The following is a 17,557-nucleotide window of genomic DNA, read 5'->3' as shown; positions in this document are numbered from 1 at the left end:
GTGTGTGACCTAATATGAAATTGAAATGACCTTTATTTTGGCACACTACTGCACTGAGTTAGAGTATTATGAAGTCCCAAGCATTCCCTGTTTACAAATGCCAGTCAGGCTACTACTACTGCTCTAATGTGCTCAGAGATTGTGCAGCCTATGACCAACTGTAACTAATTGCAAATAGTGAATTAGCTGTGGGGGAAGATCCACAGTTTCCCAGGGGCAAAAGCCACTACTTTGAGACAATGGTTTAATTTATGTTGGAAATTTGACCAAACAGAAGTGGAAACATTGACCAAGTACTCACTTTTGTCAGATGCTGTTTCAGTGTTTGGCCTCCTGTCCTGCAATACATAAACTTGCATCTTGGGTCTAGGGTATTTCTTCGCATCCATATGGTTCTCACACCAAGTCTGTAAGAATGACAGATGAATGAGTCACAGTCATGTTTAACTTCAAGCACAAAGGTGTCTAATTCTTAGTCTTAAAAATGCACATGACTGCATCATAAAAATCCACAGGCTGCAACTCAGATCTTCAAAGCACTGCCACGGAGTGCACAGATGTGTATGTCAACCCTCTTGCACCCACCGTGCCATTCTCAGGACTCAGGATAGTCAAACAAGAGTCAGATTTCCACTCATTTCCTGAGGTTGTTCAACAGCTTTGGACGGCATCTGATGGATGCTGTGGATCACTAAGATTCTGTCCCCTGGACCTTTTAACACACATTCAGCCGTCCCCCTCTCACATCAGGGGACTCCTCCTGAAGAGGTGCAGTGCTACCAGACAAAGACATGACTGATTCTCATATCTGTTCCAACAAGAAGCGTCATGGCTATAGCAAATGCAGCATTTCACTGTGTCCAACTGCGGTCCTTCTCCTGAGGCCTAACAACACAAAAGGCATTTTGTAATAGCTCCCTTTGAAATCAAATTAGTAATGTTTCAAGGCGTGACCCGTAAAGGGCTGCTGTCCAGAATCTACATGTGTTTGACAGATACATCTTCCACCTAACGGGCCTCTTCGAGTGTACAGATGGAATCAAGATGTGTGAACAGAGCTCCAAAAGGAAAGCCATGGGATATCAGGATACACAGCAAAGCACTCTATCTCAACAGATAAAAAGGAAAGAATATCAGATACAATGTACAATAGCTCACTCCAGCTGGTAGGACAGATTCTGACACTACTATATAGGTGAGATTATTGCAGAGGAAGATGACATTCCACATGTGCAAAAGCTAACAAAATACAGCCCAAATTAAACTATATAACCTTGTGCCAACTCCTTATAAAGCTCATACAAAGTCACAATCTCCTTCTTCCATATGTCCATTCACTGCAAAATGCTAGAAGTTACTGAGGGCTGTATCTCAGTATACCCAGGTACATAACCTGATGGGCAGGAGGCTAGAGTCTCTAGAAAACAGCTTATTTTTACCCGTCTAGCTACAAAATTAGTGGAAAAATTAGAAAAGAAGAGGAGCTTTCAAGTTTGCCACAATGTATTTGCTTATCTTCCAGAAAACTAACCAGTCCATTGTCCTGTAGGGTCAATCTCTCTGGAGCATGAGCATGAAGATGAGAATCCCTGTCCATAGTATATGAAAATAAGAAAGCATTTGGTGGTTGGTCTTTCCAAATATCCAAAGGTCATATTTGACTGTATAGAGAATTAATTTAAAGCACAGCAACTTCCTAATGCAGTCCAGGCCTCAGGTCCATAACTCATTTTCACATGAATTCACAGACAAGAAAAAAAAAATCATGCTAGTATATCAAAAACCCCTATAGCAGCCAAATAAAATGAAACACCTGCTGTCAGAACTCCATCAGCTACTTCTTGTTGCCAGTGTTTCCTGTCTGAAAGGAGGACACAACAGAGACTAGCTATGTGCATTTTGCAAGATGAAACAAAGTCCAGGGCAAGGTTGTAAGAAGACATAGGCTGTGCATTCTTTATTATGTGTCAGGACCAGCCACTTCTGAAAAAAAAAAAAAAAAAAAAAAACAAACGAGATACTTTAAGCTAGGACTAGGAGCCAAGGCTAAAACACCATGGAGAAAAATGCCTGTGAGTGACAACAGCAGACTCCACTGATGGTAGAACTCAACTTAGACCACACTCCCAACGGTTCATTTCTTTAACAACATTCAAGTTTTGCCTCTCCTAACAATAGGAATTGCAACCATTTCAGGAAAGAAAACCAATTTGTACCTTCTCAAAAAAATGACAGAGGAGCATGCCATACTCTTACACAGTTTACACATAAGGTTATAGCCAAGATTTGGTTATATTCTTGCATATCGATATTTTCAGCTGCATTTGATTACTTAAAATGCCATAAATCACTGACCAGTACTCACAATTTTCACATTATTTTTCCAGGAAATTACTTCAGAGGCCAGGGAACTGTCACAATGATCACAGAACTGTATGCGAGTGCCATCCTTATAAACCTGACATCCCTGCAAGACATGCACAATATGAGATTCAAATCCTGATATGAAGTGCCAACCCAAACAAGGTGGGAATTCAGCTCATTCTCCATGTTCAAGCAGATCTCCCTGCTTGGACTGCAAAGGTGGTCAATTTTGATGTTGACTGTGATCATTAACAAATGTGCCTCAGAACAGGAGTGAGAAAACCAAACTAGTCCCACTAGAATTTGATGGTGAATGATTTTGCATATGAATCCCAGTGTGGCCATAGCTCTCCCTCTCAGATTATAAACCTAGTTAAACCTTTAATTAAGGAGTTAGTAAATGAATGGTCATAGGATCATTTACATTAGTTCATCTGTATCAACAGCAGAGTAACATCCTCCTATTGTTTCTGAAGCAGTAACTATTCATGTTCTCCATGTGGCCTGTAAATAAATTTGGTCCTGGAAACTGTGATATTGTTGTAGTCTGTTAAGAAAAAGTTTAAAAAAAATAATGCACTAAAACACAGACTGAAGCCCAAAAGCAATTATCAGTCTGCCCTGTCACTCAGGTTGGGGAACATGAGCCAATGCTTACAATCTGAGTTCCCCCTAGCATGGTACCTTTTCCTTTTCAGTCTATCATGACATATTTACAGCTTTGTCTCTCAGCAGTCCCTACCAAGACTCCAGGGATCCACACTGGCCCATCATGAATGTTATTTTTCTTGTGCTACTACTGCTAAGAGCCAATAGAAGATATTCAGCAAGGAATTAAGAGTCTGAGATTTCTGTCATCCCCATATATCCTGGATTAGGTTAAACATATTCCTTCTCCCCTTCCCCATTTCAACACTGCTTCCAAATGGATATGCTATAGAAGTAAATTTGCATTAGCTATATCTGCACTAGACAATTGAATGAACCTGGGACAGTTCTTTGGGATTACAGTTACTGGTTGCAAATATTTCCTATTCATATTATTTAACCCATATAGTCTCCAAAACTAGATAGTCAGGTACCTGTTCAGAATGGATCCTGGGTTGAATTTAATCCCTGAATTGTGCCTGTAAATTATTTGGGAGAAATCTAGTTGGTCCAGGTATAAAGTCTGCCAGAAACTCTTCTAACACTTTAATTGTAGACAATGCAATGCTTGGGAATGCTTCCTCACAGGTTTTCTTTTAACAGTATAGATATTGCTGTAGATAACAGAAAAAGAAACTCAAAGCCATACAGAATCCAATGACTAGTGCTCTGGTTTTGCTCTCTTTTGTTTTCATTTAAACTCCTGCCTTCCACCTATTAATATCATATTCTATTGGCTACAAAATTACTCAATTTTCCTACAAACTCCCCAGCTGTAAATATATTATCAAACAATGTGTTATATTAGACACTGGAAACATTCTGTGTACATAAATCACACCCAGAAATGATAAAACCCTCTCAGACCACAAGCGGCCTAACTGTCTTCCAGACCTCCATGGAGAAAGAGACCGAGTCTCTCTTAAGAGGGTGCACAAACTGTATTGTTCAGCAGATCTAAAACAAACAGTCTAATATCAGAGAGCAAGCAAGCATTTACAGGTCTCTACCCCAGGACAGAGCTCCCCATTTCTTGTCTGACTGTGACAGATCCCACACTAAGGTCACTGGTTTCTGGGTTATTCAAGCACTCAGCGTTGATGTAGAGTCGATCTGTTCCCACTCAGTTATGCAGCTAGGACACATTACCCCTCAGTTTCACCATACATTCTCAAACAGATATGCAGACACAAGGACAGTGGTTCCAAATTCTTACAGAATGGAAAAGATCTTCTCTGCTCAGAGTTAGAAATTCCTATATCTCCCTGGCATCATTACTGGGTAGCAATAATTCCAAGGTGTTGAGACCACATTTAGCTTTACAGAATAAAACATAACAAGCTGTCAAAATGTGCATAAATAAATTAGAGTCATTATTCCAGCTTAAGGTTCTGGGGACATAAACAATCCTCTTGAAGTTCACTGTGACATTTTTTGCAGCAGGAGCCAAGCATTAAAATTACGTTCTGTATACAGAGAGCTGTAAATGCATTCTGTCTTAGGGCCTGGCACTGTGGCACAGAAATCAACAGGCCTGCCTTGGAATAGAAAATACAGCAGTTCAGGGCCAAGTCCCTGCCCCTGAGCACAAGTTTTATGGCACAGCCCATGTCCATATGGCTAAATTCTGTCCTTCTGCTCACTCCCCAAAGAGGAGTTCTCATCCATGTCTGCCTGCTTGGAATAGTCCCTGGCTCACACTGCTGCCTTAACCCATATCCAGGCACCACTGCAGAGAGTGCTGCTGGCGTGGGCAGAACCACGCAATGGAGTGTGCCAACAGTAAAACCACAGGTCACCACATGCCACTGCTCCTGGTTACTGACACAAGTCTGGGACTTCTGCTAGGATATTACCCTAAAACATGCTCACCTTTTCACAAGTCATGTTCAGTTGTATAATAGAACATGCAGGAAGTGAGATCCAAAAAAGACACAAAGACTGAAGACATGCATATATTTTGTGATATTTGGGATATAAAGGAGCTGTACCAGGTGAGACTGCATATCCATCACACCTCCATCACTAAGCAATTACACAAACTTAGGAAAAAGTGTGATATCAGGGTAAGCATGGAGTGATACCTTCTCAGTACAGTCTCCTGCAGCACTTTTGACTCAGAGACTTCCCAAACCAGAAGTAGCCTCTTGGTATTTAAAAGCCTTCTGAGGATTCTTCTCAAAGAAAATGAACTCTGGATTTAAATGTTGCATAATTAAAAAGTCAGTGAAAATAGGCATCAGCAATTTGAATTATAAACAAGGAACAAACCCATTCATTCAGAAAACACATTTTACATCAAAAGACCATCAAAACATGGATGAACGAGAATAGTGTCATTACAAGACAGCATCAAGTTGAAAGCTACAATCTCTGAGAGCAAAATGGCACTGACATCCTCACAGAAGGCTTTTACTTGGGCTCAGTGCACACAAAACAAAACAAAAACAAATTTCATAGTGCATTCAAGGCAGAATGTGCTGTGGCAGAAATCAAAACAAATGGCTGGTAGCTCAGCAGCAAAATGCAGGATACGTCCTATTTTGCAACCAACAATTTTTACAGCAAATGTTTTTTCCTGACTTTTTTTAGTATACCCCTTTAAGGTTTTGAAAAACCGCCATAGCAACTATGTCTTTGGGTCCTAATGGGTATTTTTGAGCTACTTGCTAAATCCATATTAGGAGCTGAGGCAGCCGTGGCAGTATGAAGAATTGTTCCATTCCTGAGTGGGAAATTCCATGAGATAAAACATTCTTGCATTTTGTCCAGCAGAAATACTGTATTTCCACTGAAAATGCCATACTAATAAGCTCACTAGTGATGTTTTTTCTAGAAATAAATAAGACAGAAAAACTTTTGATGCTCTTCCTCTGCCTCCCCCTTTTTTTCTTCCCCTCTTTCTCTTCAAGGTGGGACAAAGCTGCTCAGAAATCTAAATGCATTTTCCCCACTAATAATAAAGAAATGGCTGTTCCCTTACTTTTGCCTTGAAGTATCAAAAGCATACCAAGGGAAAACCATCCTGCTTTCCAAAACTTTTTGTTGACCATGGAAAGAAAAGACTCCCTAGAAACATAACTAGCACAGAAAGGTTCTTGCTTGCTCTGTGCTTACTCACAGCTGTGCAGGTGCAAGTTTAAACATCCATGACCTGGCTCCTCTGAGATTTCCCCTCACCTCCATGTACATTGTAAACATGACACAAATATGCTCCAGTGTTTTTATTTGGGAAATTAGGGAAAATTTATAGAAATTAATTTAGAGCACATGACAGAGCAATTCTGACTAGGACAGAAATCAAGAAGAATGCAAAGTCTTTAGCCAAACTTGGGAAGGAGGTATACAGTACTACAACACAAAATTCCCATTTCTATATATCACCATCTGATGTGTATTAGAGGAATGTTATGTCATTTGATTCTGTTCTGCCAAAAACTTCCTCATCTGCAAAATGGTGAGAGCAGTATTGCCAACCTCACAGGGATCCCGTGAGATCAATGACCTGCTTTCCAGTGTTCCTATGGCGGGCAAATATTAGATGAAGGACAGAGGAGTCCATCGCCGCCCTATGGCCTCCTCATATGCCAGAGAAGCATATAGGGTTCTTGGCATGCAAAGCACCTCCACTCATTCTCACTTGTAAGTATGGTTGTTATGGACCATCAGTTACTCAAAAGAGCAAAATACAAGCTTGAGGTTTTGCCGGCAAAGGCCATGAAGCAAAAGCAGTTGTGATCTAGCTGTGATCACTAGGTACTGGCCAGGGCAACACAAGAAACACAATATCCAAAGAGACACAGGAGTAGGATAGGATCAATTTATCAACAAAAACTTCGATATAATTACCACTAGCTATAAACATGCTGATTGCAGTACTATTTAAACCTAGTAAATTAGATTTGCTTTCATCAGAAAGAATAATCTTGGCTCTGGTGCTGTATGGGGACTGACAGGAAGGTAGGGAACCATGCATGCCACTAGGGAAAGATCTGTGATCATTTTACCTAAACCAGCACTGATCTGGCTTCCTCAGATTACTAATCAACTTCAGAACACAACCACTACATCAATCCAAGATATAAAAATTCAATATTTACAATCATATGTGTAAGATCAAATTAAACATAGAAAGAGGAGGAGGAGAGTGCAGGACAAATGAAACTAACAGAATACATCTGAGTTGCAAAAAATTTAAGAAAAAAATGGGGAAAAAAAAACCCAAAACCATGTAAAATGATCCTTCAGACTAACCAGTAACTCTAGTAAGCATCCATATAGCCAAGGCTCAGTGATCAATACCAGCCTTGTGGGGAAGGAAGCATTGTTATAATGTGGGCAGTGATTGTTATGATAGGGAGGGCAGCAGGTGACACAAGCCCCTCAAAAACATTACATTTTCAACACAGTTTCAAACATCCTCTCAGAAGGAACAGTTTTATATGACAGTGTTCCAAAGCCTTTCACTCCCCATTGGTTAAATCCATGCCTTGGAACAAAGATGTTAAAAAACAGAAGCATCGCTACAAGGTACCCTGGAAACAGGTTAATACACAGGAGGGGCAGAAAGACATCATGAGGTTCCCCATTTCTTTTCCCCTCAGCCTATGTTGTGGCAGGGCAAATGGTAGACATAATAAATATGGGAATCCAACCAAAAAATAGGAAAAGTTTTTCTGAAAATACTGCATGTACAAGATTATATCCTGCTCCTTTCCCCTCTGGTGTTTACAGTCCACCTTATGTAGGCATTCCTTATCACTGAAGACAGACAATTAAATATGGGAATGGCTGTCAAGTAAATGGTCTGTGTTCTTATGAAACCATTTCACCATTCTTCCACAGACAGGAAAATATTTAGCAAGAGGTGTGCAAACCAGGCACAGATGTAAGAGTGTGATTGAAAGGTGGGTGTCATCTGCTGAAAGCAGATCTAGACAGAAGGATTCAGCATGAAAAGTATTTCCTTTATCTCCAGACTTAGAATTTTCTTCCTCTGGCCTGAAAATGTTTGTTACTTTTATTCTGAAACTTTGAGTTTTATATTCATACTTTCAACAACAAACTGTCAACTGCAGTCCCAACATTTACAGTATATCTCAGAAAAATCTACTGACCTCAGCAAAATAGTCCTCTGCTTGCTCACATAGACCAAAGCATTTGAGCCATTGGAAAATACAGCAGAGAATAAAACATTCAGCCATTAAAACTCACTTATCCAGTTAGTTTCTCTCTAACAGCACTTCAGAGCTTCAGTTTAGTGACATGAAAAACTCCCAAATCCAGAAAGTGGTCAGTATGCAGAAAAAGCACTTTCCAACCGCTTTGATGTGTCCTGGTGAGACTCTACATTACTCCAGAAGCCCCGAGGACATACACTGTAGCAATGTAAGGGTTGAAATTTGCCCTTATATTTCTGTACCACTAAAATCCTGCATAATCCTCATTTCGAAGACTTAAGTGACACTTAAGCAGTACATAGCCTCATACCAAGTCTTCTTTGTGTTGGCACAAATTTCACCCAGGCAAGACAATATTTGCTCAGGTGCAGTACCTTCGGTGAGATTTAATCCCTTTCATTTCTGACACAACACTTATTATGTACAATAACTAATAAAAGCCACTCTTGAGATCAACAACCTATACATTTTCAATTTCCTCTCATGTACTCTAGCCTTTCATAAGCTCCTTTGATCCTGTATAGGTGTCAATCTTTGCATGCATATAGGTCACAAGAAAGTTCACCTCATGTCAATAGCCCAGTCACCTTCAGATCCATTGATTTTAAGGCATTTCCATTTCCAAATTTCAATTTATCATCTTATCTTAGTCATTCCATTATTCTCAAAGATCCCAAGCAATAGAGACCGTGATTTTCCTTGAACTCCATATCAGTGGTAAAAAAGTCATGTCAAATATCAAAACTTCCTTCTTGCCTGGCCAGTTGGAGACACATGTACACACTGTGTCCTTCCCCGTCAAGGGAAATGTGGGCCATCTGAGGCAGGGTTTACTGAGGCTCCTGACTCAGGAGCAACTTTACTGAGATAGAGACTGGACTGTAATCACACAAAACACAGAATCGAATCCTGCAGGCTCAGGATGCCTCACAATATCTGCACTGAGGGTTCCGAATTTGGAGAAAGGCAAAGAGCTACCTGATGCAGGCACCCCTAGAAGAGGTTGGATGAAGACAGAGAGCTGCCTTGGGTTTCTGCACAGAGTACAACTGTACCCTCTTCTCCCTCCAGCCCCAGAGGCTGAGCACAGCCTTTCACAAGTGCACAAGTGGGATCCTGCTGAAGCCTGAAATCCCCCCTGCAACATAAAACTTCCTTCATAGTTTTTCCCATCTTTTCCATGAGCACAAAAAGTTCTGTCTTCTTTGCTATTTCAAATAGGATCAGAGGCTGCCAATGACAGAGTGCAAGATGAAGGACTGAACGTAATCTTTCCTGAGAAGGCAAACCTTATTGAAATGTTTGTTTTCACTCTGCTGTTAGACATTCCAGCTAGCGTGAAGCTTCAGGAACTTGTTCCAATGGCTTGTTTCTCCTGCTCCCTCCCATGGCAAATTGAAATCAATATTTTTAGATTCTTGTCATTCCCTTAAAGACTCTCTCTCTCCCTCCCTTTCCGAGGTCACACAAACTTTGCTTTGGACTCCAAACTATTAATTTTTCACATTACTCATTTTGGGTGTCTGAAAAGCTTCTTACTCATCAGCCCATAGAAGGAAGTGTTCTTTTTCAATTTTTTTTCCTTTTTAAGACAAATAAGAGATACAGATCTCAGCAACAGAAATGAAGTCTCCATGCCATCGTAACAAGGTGTCTCCAAGCCTGATTTGAAGTACTCCTCGGCCTGGCACATATTTGCTGGCTTTGCTTCATGCTCACTCGAGTCTTTACTTCTGTAGGCACAGCAAAAAATCTGTGCCAATTGAGGAAATCAGAAGTACTTTTCCAACCAGGTAAAGTAACTGCAGGGAATCTTAATGAAATTGAATTAATTTCTCACAGGCCACTGAACAGTGTCAAACATTACTGACTTTTGGTAGTTATGAGCTTAAGTTACACTCTAACTAGAGCTTAACAGCCACATAGCCCTGTGCAAGCTTCTGGAGCTCAGCAAGGACTCTGGTCAGCAATGCCTGGAAAAGAGATGAGCACATAATACAGGAAGCGGCTTGTGCAGCAAGAAGCAGCCTTCCTCATTTACCAAACTTCCCTTTTCTGCTTAGCTCCTCTCCCAGGCACATTTGGACTAGCAGAGGAATATACCAATGCAGTCCTACCTGTCAGCAGGGAAGAATGTTTGTGCATCTGACTCCTCTATCTCTCTACCAGATCTTTGCTCTTGAATCTCCTCAGGCTCCTGATAACCTCCTGATGTTACTGCTGCTGTTTGTTTAACATAAACCCATAAAATTCTTGAGGTTGCCATATCGCCCTTTTCTCCTGTCCACACCCAGAATCTCCTCATCTTCTTACACACAGTAAACAATTCCCCACAGGGTCCACATTTATTGTGATAACTCACTAGCCCATTAAAACTTCAACTCTGACACACGCAATGCAGCAAATCTGTGCAGTGCTATCAGGTAAGACTTTGCTGATGCACTCAGACTTCCCCAATAAAATAATATTTGTGTTCTCACAACCTTCTACTGAAGTCTCCCAGAGAGAAAATATTTTTCACCATAGAGACTTCAGCAAGTCTAAGCTTATGGAGACACGGTGGAAAGCATTTTGTAAAGGCAAAAAGCAGATGTGGTCATACAGACAGTTTTGTTCAGCTCACCTATACAGTTACTTTAATTCAGAACAAATTAGATGCAAGTAGCACCGTATTCAAGTATTTCTGGTTTGGCCCTTGAGTGGACAGAATACAACTGAAATCCAGACAATCCACATTTTTTACACCAGGTAAGCCAGGATCACATACAGGGCAAAACAAAACAATTTGCTTCAGGTTTGAAAAAACAATAGACTTCAGGTTTGAAAAATATGTTGAACTGCTTGTGTTTGTTTGGGAACAGTCTTAAGTCTAGGTCAGTAAGAAGCTCTTTTGTTGCTGCATTGTTTCATGCCTACCTGGGACAAGGCTCTGTGCAGTTGTTTCTGTATTCACGATGTCTGTTTGAGGTCCTAACTCCCCACCCCTGCAGACACTTGAGAATATATTAGGTGACAGACTATATTATGTACAGTTTCTTCATTCAGTCGTCTCTCAAGCTGCGATTACCTTTCTGATAAACACATAGGTCTACATTTACACAAATGTGTTTGCAAACACAGCCAAAAGAGAGAGAATGAGAGAATTAGTCAATCTGTATTAACAAGCTTTGTTTTAATAATACAAATATCTGAAAGCATTTCTTTGTGCATACCTTTCTGAAAGTCCACAGCCTATTTCCCAAAGACAACATGTTGGCCATGCAACAGCAATAAAGCTGTCATACTGCCTTCGGCTGTAACTTGCAATCTGTCTGTATCCAATACTTCACTAAAAAAGAAAAGGTGCAGGCCCTAAATCTGGGTGAATTGACTGACAAAGGGCTCTGCTACCTAAAATTCAGATCATTTTTTTCTTGGCAAAAGCATTTAAATCCTCTAATGTAGATTTATGTAATTTTGTCTGGGTGCCTTTCCCACAGAGGCTTCAGAAATTAATCATGCTTCCTCCACAATCATGGAAACATCCCTGAGTTAGCATGAAATTACTTTTCAATTTTTTTCCTCATTTTTTCCACCTGTCCCTCTCTTCTAAAATGCCTGACCTAGTTGAAAGTATCACATGCTATATTTCACGTTTATGGAGAAATGTATCTGTGATAGTTAACAAGATTCTGCAAATGATTAGGACTGTAACATCTTCAACATTTCTTAAATTGTTTTACAGACTTGGCTGCTGTTTGGTCAGACTCATGGACACCTGTAAATTCAATATCTTTAGAGATACTTTCCCATTTCACAATTCTACAATTTCAAATAGTTCCAGACTTGTGATTAATTTTAGAGACAAATGAGCAGCAGTAAACTACTCCCTTATTTATTATTTTTTGCTATGTTTCATGTTCCATTAGAAGACACAAAACACGCTGACAAACAGGAACTGAAAGAGAAAATATTGGAGCAGGGAGCTCTGTTTTTAAACAGGTCGGTTTAATATATGCAAAACGAAAGATATTTTATAAAACCTATTAATAAAATTATTCCCAAGCTAAACCAAAGTCAACTGCAGTACTTCTGCTCTACTTTAAACAATATGGGTTTCATAACTCATTATCTCGCAATTACTAATAGTTTTTCCTTGATGAACTCTGTGCTGCCTCATCCTAATGAAAGTGCTGCAAGGTAATACGGCAGTTACATGACAATGCAAATAGGACCCATTCAATTTGCACAAAAAAAGGTTGCAAGGAGCAATTAGCACTTCATTAATATGATATAAAATGCTAATTTGCCATATATCCCAAGTGACTCAAAACTCCTTTCCATCCATATGTGCAAATAATAGTTAATATGATGCAGTGTGTGTGAACCAGGTTCATGGTGCATTAGCTGGAATCCCTGTGTCAGTTTTCAGTATAATAGCTATTAGTTAATATGAACAGTAGCTCATATTTAACCTATGACAGCAGTGTTAAATGATAAAAGGATCTGTTGGCAGCAATATCTCATAATTCCACCCCTGTACAGTTCTCCCTTCCTTGCTATCCAGGATGAAGTATTGGAAACTGACTTCTAATCTAATTTATAAAGCAGATTGAAATGAAGTGCTGGTAGCACTCGGCTCAGCTGCTCAGCATTTTGAGAGGCAAGATCATTCCTGGTGAATTGCACAGCTCAGGCATTCAAGCACTTACTGGCAGCTTCTAATGATCAAAGTATTTGACTTAAATAATTGATTTATTTATACCAGTAAAGAAGCTCCAGGGGGTTGTGAATATTATGAGATATAATCACACCACTAGGGAATTAGAGACACTCAGATGTGCCTTGTGCTTGCTAATGCCCTGCGGGTGTGATTAGGATATCATACATCAAAGGAATTTGCTCTAAAATTTTTCATATAATAAATTAATAAAAGTAATTTATTTAAATAATTTCATTGATTTAGTGGGACAGATCTGATGCAAGATGCAATATGCAGAGAACTACAATGAAATATGTTGATCTAGGACAGTACAAAAGCCCTGACCACCTTCAGTTAACACACAAGTACCAGCAGGATCCTCTGGCTAGTGGGTCCCTTACGAGGTATTAGCATCACGTCAAAGTTTACTGTCTGTGACAAGCATTCCCAGAGATTTCAGCCAGCCTACATTGTCTGAGGTGGAGCAAAATGGTGCTTCTCCAACAAATCCTTTCAGGAAGGGAAATGCTGATTAACAGTGTCATACCAGGCTGTACAGCATTCTGGCACAGGCAGGCAAAGCTATGGCTGCAATTCCTCATGGAGAACCAAGGGTCTTCTGGACAAACTGTTTATTCAGATATTTTAACAGCCACCTTAATGGCTTATGGCTTGACCATTGTAGATTACAAATATTTTACAGTCCTTAATGCATTTCTTGCCACAGCATAAAAAGACACTAGGGAAGTGTTCTTATTTCAGTTATATTCATAAGTAATTGAGTTACCTAGAGACCAACTAACCTGCTCAAGGGCACATCGACATCTGGGCAGACCAGGGGATTAAACCTGTACTGACTTTCTGCAGTATGGTTCTATTTCAGAAATACAGCAGTTTTTCCACAAGAATATTATAGCAACAGGCAATTATCTTTACCCTAGCATGTTGCAAGGGAAGTACACAGATGTACCACTTTCAGAAGTATAATTCCTCTCTATATACCAGGACTCACAGGGAAGCATTTATGGCAATAACAGGAAAAACAATGGCATTCTTTTAGAGAAGAGATGTGAAAACCCCCTGTAGATTTTCAGAGTCATAGAAAGGCATGAAGACAGAAAGCAAAATTTGGGGGCAATTTGTGCCTTGGACAAACTAGTACTCCAGGTGCAAAACAAGATTGCTGTCCTTGAGTTGTAGAAAGAATGAGTGAATAAGACATTTTGAACCCATGTCTTAACTTCCCTGGGGTCAGGCCTAGTCTATTTTATATTGCTTTAGTGCCCTCCTAAAATGTCGCAAAAGAACTCCAGAATTGCAATGCTGTTTAAACAAGCCATGCAAGTTCTAAGTGAAGAAATCAACAGCAATTATAAATTCCTGCAAAAGCACCGTCTCTATCACTAAAATTAGAAAGGGAGAGGTGTCAAGGGACTTGTTCATGCTTATAGGGAATGCCTGAGACTGTGTTCAACTTTTCCACACTTAAGTTTCACTCTCATTCTTGCAGATGTGTTCTGATTCAGAAACAACAAGCATTGTGAGTGCTGGCTGGGCCCATTATCGACTTATGTCACAGAATGAGGTACCCAGAAGAATATCACATATCATATGTGATGCCTTTATTGCAAGGGTTACAACTGAAATCAGCTTCAAATGCATGCAAAATTCGGTCCCTCTCTCTTACTGAGTTCAAAAGAAACTCTTCTGTCTCAGAATTTCAGGATTTGAACTGAGTCTGGAGTCATGCAGTCCACTACCAATTAGTGGTACATGTAGCATGCTGTGTTGAAAATAAATGTACACATTTTTTTGTTTATAACCTCTTTCCCTTTCTTTACCTCATTTTTCCAACATGCACATAATAAATACAGCCTGTCCTACAGATGCAGTTTCACGAACGTGCACAACAAGAGGACTTTTTTACTCCCCAGCACTAGAGGATACAGCACTGTCCGCTGGATGGGCTGTGGCAGAGGTTCAGCAAGGGTGTATGCCCAACATTTTGGTGGGGTTTAATCTGCCCATATAGTCCTGTAACACAATGTGTATTTGCTTTGTATTGCTTGTGCTTCTCATCTGTCTGGGTTCTCCCATGCCAATTTACCCTTGTAGAACTGAGTTGAATACAATTAGTATGAGGAATCATGAAACTCAGGAATAGCCTTCATACCTAGGCTCATCTTTAAAAAAAGAAGTACAAAAAGTCAGTAATATATATCTATGATATATCTATCATCATTAGAAATCATTAGAAATAGAGTCATGTCACCAACTCTGACTCCAGTTTCAAATTCTCACAGTCACAGTGTTTTCTGTGACTGCCAACTGGAGCGAAACAGCTACCAGATCTAAGGGAGTCCTGTGCTGGCTGGGAAATCTCAAATGTGATCCCAGCTTAGATTAAAACAGAGTTTAGTAATTCTGATCCTAGTGATATCCCAATATGCATCCCATAGCACAGCTGCCTATTAGTTAAAACTGCAAATACCAACAATCTACCCTGGAAGCAGATTGTCAAGTTTGCAAGAAGCCAATGGAGATCAAGGATTATTAACATCGGCTCTCAGAACTGAGGGGTTTTTCTAAACAGTGTCTGTTTTGTTATCTATATCAGCCATGAGCTGTGTGTTACTCTCAAGGAAAACAACAGCTACACCACCTTGGGCAAACCAACTACTTAGAAGCCCAGAGAAGTGAATCACTGAGAGAGATCTCAGAGCAGAAAGCAGCCCCTGAACATCTCAGCAGTGAAAATACCTACCCTTGATTGGAGAAAAAACTTGAATGTCAAGGAACAAAACAGTATTAAAAGCTGAGGCCTATCAATATACTAGAATTTTCTGTGTTTAAGTATAAAGGAAAATATTATTTATATCTCTATAGGACTATAAAGTCCTCTCTCTTTGCACACAAAAATACCTTTGCTCTAGCTGAAGTGGGAGGTGGACAGCATTTCTCAAAACCAAACCTCAGCAGAACAATAGCCAACATCGAGGGGCCTAGCATCTATGATTAACATCATGCTGACTGGCAAGCCACAACTGAACTCAGAGGCAGGAACATAACTGCCAGTAAAGGTGTATGAATCACAGGACAAATGTGATTAGACAGGAGCTTTCATAAGCAGGACCTGACCTTGAAGGCTTGGCTGTAGTGAATCAAGGATGGTGGCAGCTAACACTTGGCTCTCTGCACAAGGTGAGTCTCCGAGTTGCCTCCATCCTCATCCTCCATCGCAGGAATTCAGTCTGAAGATAACAAAGACATGAATCACCATGCCAAATCACATACAAGTGGAAGATAGAAAGTGAAAAAATACATAGAGTCTGGAAAGAAACACTTTGGGGAATAAGAAACCAAGAATAGACTCAGCAATGGCAGCGGGCTTTGTAAATGAAAAGTAGGGGGTAGCTCTCCTCTACTGAGCAGCTTTCCCTTCTGTAGAAAGTCACCCTTCCTTAGCCTCTCTCACTGCCTGAATTCAGTTAGAAGCCACCCTCCTTCGTCCCAGTGGTTGCATCCCAGGCATTGTGAAATCTTAGTGCTAGTAGCGTTTGCAGCTGTAGGAAGTCAGATATAAGCCTTAGTGCCACCAGTATGCTGCCGGCAATAAAGCCTGGCAGCTCTATCACCAGCTAGAGCTTTCAGCATGCAAAAAAACCAGTTAAATAAACCACAGACTTGGTGATCAACAACAGACCTGCCTGGTCATTCTGTCTGGAAAGGAAATTCCCTCCTTTTGAGCTGGCTGTTAAAGCGCCACTCTTCTCTGAAAAACACCTGATGTAACATGACATCCTCCACCTGAACCAGCCAAGCTCCTCAGCAAAAGATTCAAATTTGGGACTCCAGTTAGATGACTGGATCCACACTTACTCCCCTGAAAAAGAGAAAAGGATTTTTAGGGGCACGGACCACTCAGTGGCTCTAAAAGACAAGCAGTATGAGAGATGTAAGGGCCAACACGAGGCACTGCAGCTAAAAAGCATCACTCTGGGTACTGATTTCCTGTTCTGGATACATGAATCTCCTATTCATGGAAGGAGTCACCCTACCACCCTATCTTGCATGGATGCTGCCCTGTATTCCTCCTCCCCGTTTCAGAGTCAGCTGGGCCTTCATTTTAAGTAGTGGTTCTGCAAATTGAATAAACAAAATATTAATCATTGTGAGGCCAAATTCAGTCCTTGGTGCATGCTTGTAATGATATAGCCAAAACCATCCAGGGAGGAACCTAATGATATGTTTCCACATGTGGTAGAAGGAACATTACCTATCTTTTCCGGCCTTTATATTGCTCCTGAGAAAATCAGTAGGAAATTTGTCTTTGATTTCAAAGGGAGTAGAAAGCTGAACTATACATTTTAAACAGAGTTTTCAAGTTTTGGAGGTTTTTTTGATTCTTGCCTTTTTCAATAAACTTGCAAAATGAGAAAAGCTTCTTTGCCACCAATAAAAAGACAACAAACATAGAATTCATTACTCCTTAGCAGTTATTGTACATCACAGATACCCTGTTTTCTAAAGGGCACCCCCTTTCAGTGAAGAGCTGCAATGATTTCTAGTAAAATATTTAAATCTAACTCCTCATTACTCCAAGGTCCCCACCCTGCTGCCAGCCTGACAACTTTGGAGCCTGTGAAAGGAGGAATGTAATGAGTATACATTAATGTTATATAGT

The 17,557-nt window shown here is 40.3% G+C and overlaps 1 long non-coding RNA gene across 1 annotated transcript; it reads right to left on the bottom strand.

The window, feature by feature from the left end:
- Positions 1 to 2,404: 2,404 nt before the first annotated feature.
- Positions 2,405 to 16,724, bottom strand: LOC120323374. Its single transcript, XR_005563748.1, has 3 exons — positions 16,577 to 16,724; positions 16,012 to 16,124; positions 2,405 to 2,467 (listed from the first exon to the last, which is right to left on the bottom strand). It is a non-coding gene; the product is annotated as an uncharacterized LOC120323374 (long non-coding RNA).
- Positions 16,725 to 17,557: the final 833 nt, after the last annotated feature.

The sequence above is a fragment of the Pipra filicauda genome, unplaced genomic scaffold (genome assembly GCF_003945595.2).
Source record: "Pipra filicauda isolate LSUMZ 115617 unplaced genomic scaffold, ASM394559v2 scaffold248_size1969534_pilon, whole genome shotgun sequence".
In the NCBI taxonomy this organism is placed as follows: domain Eukaryota; kingdom Metazoa; phylum Chordata; class Aves; order Passeriformes; family Pipridae; genus Pipra; species Pipra filicauda.
Note: the sequence above shows the minus strand (reverse complement) of the source record. Positions and strands in the feature narration are given on the sequence as shown.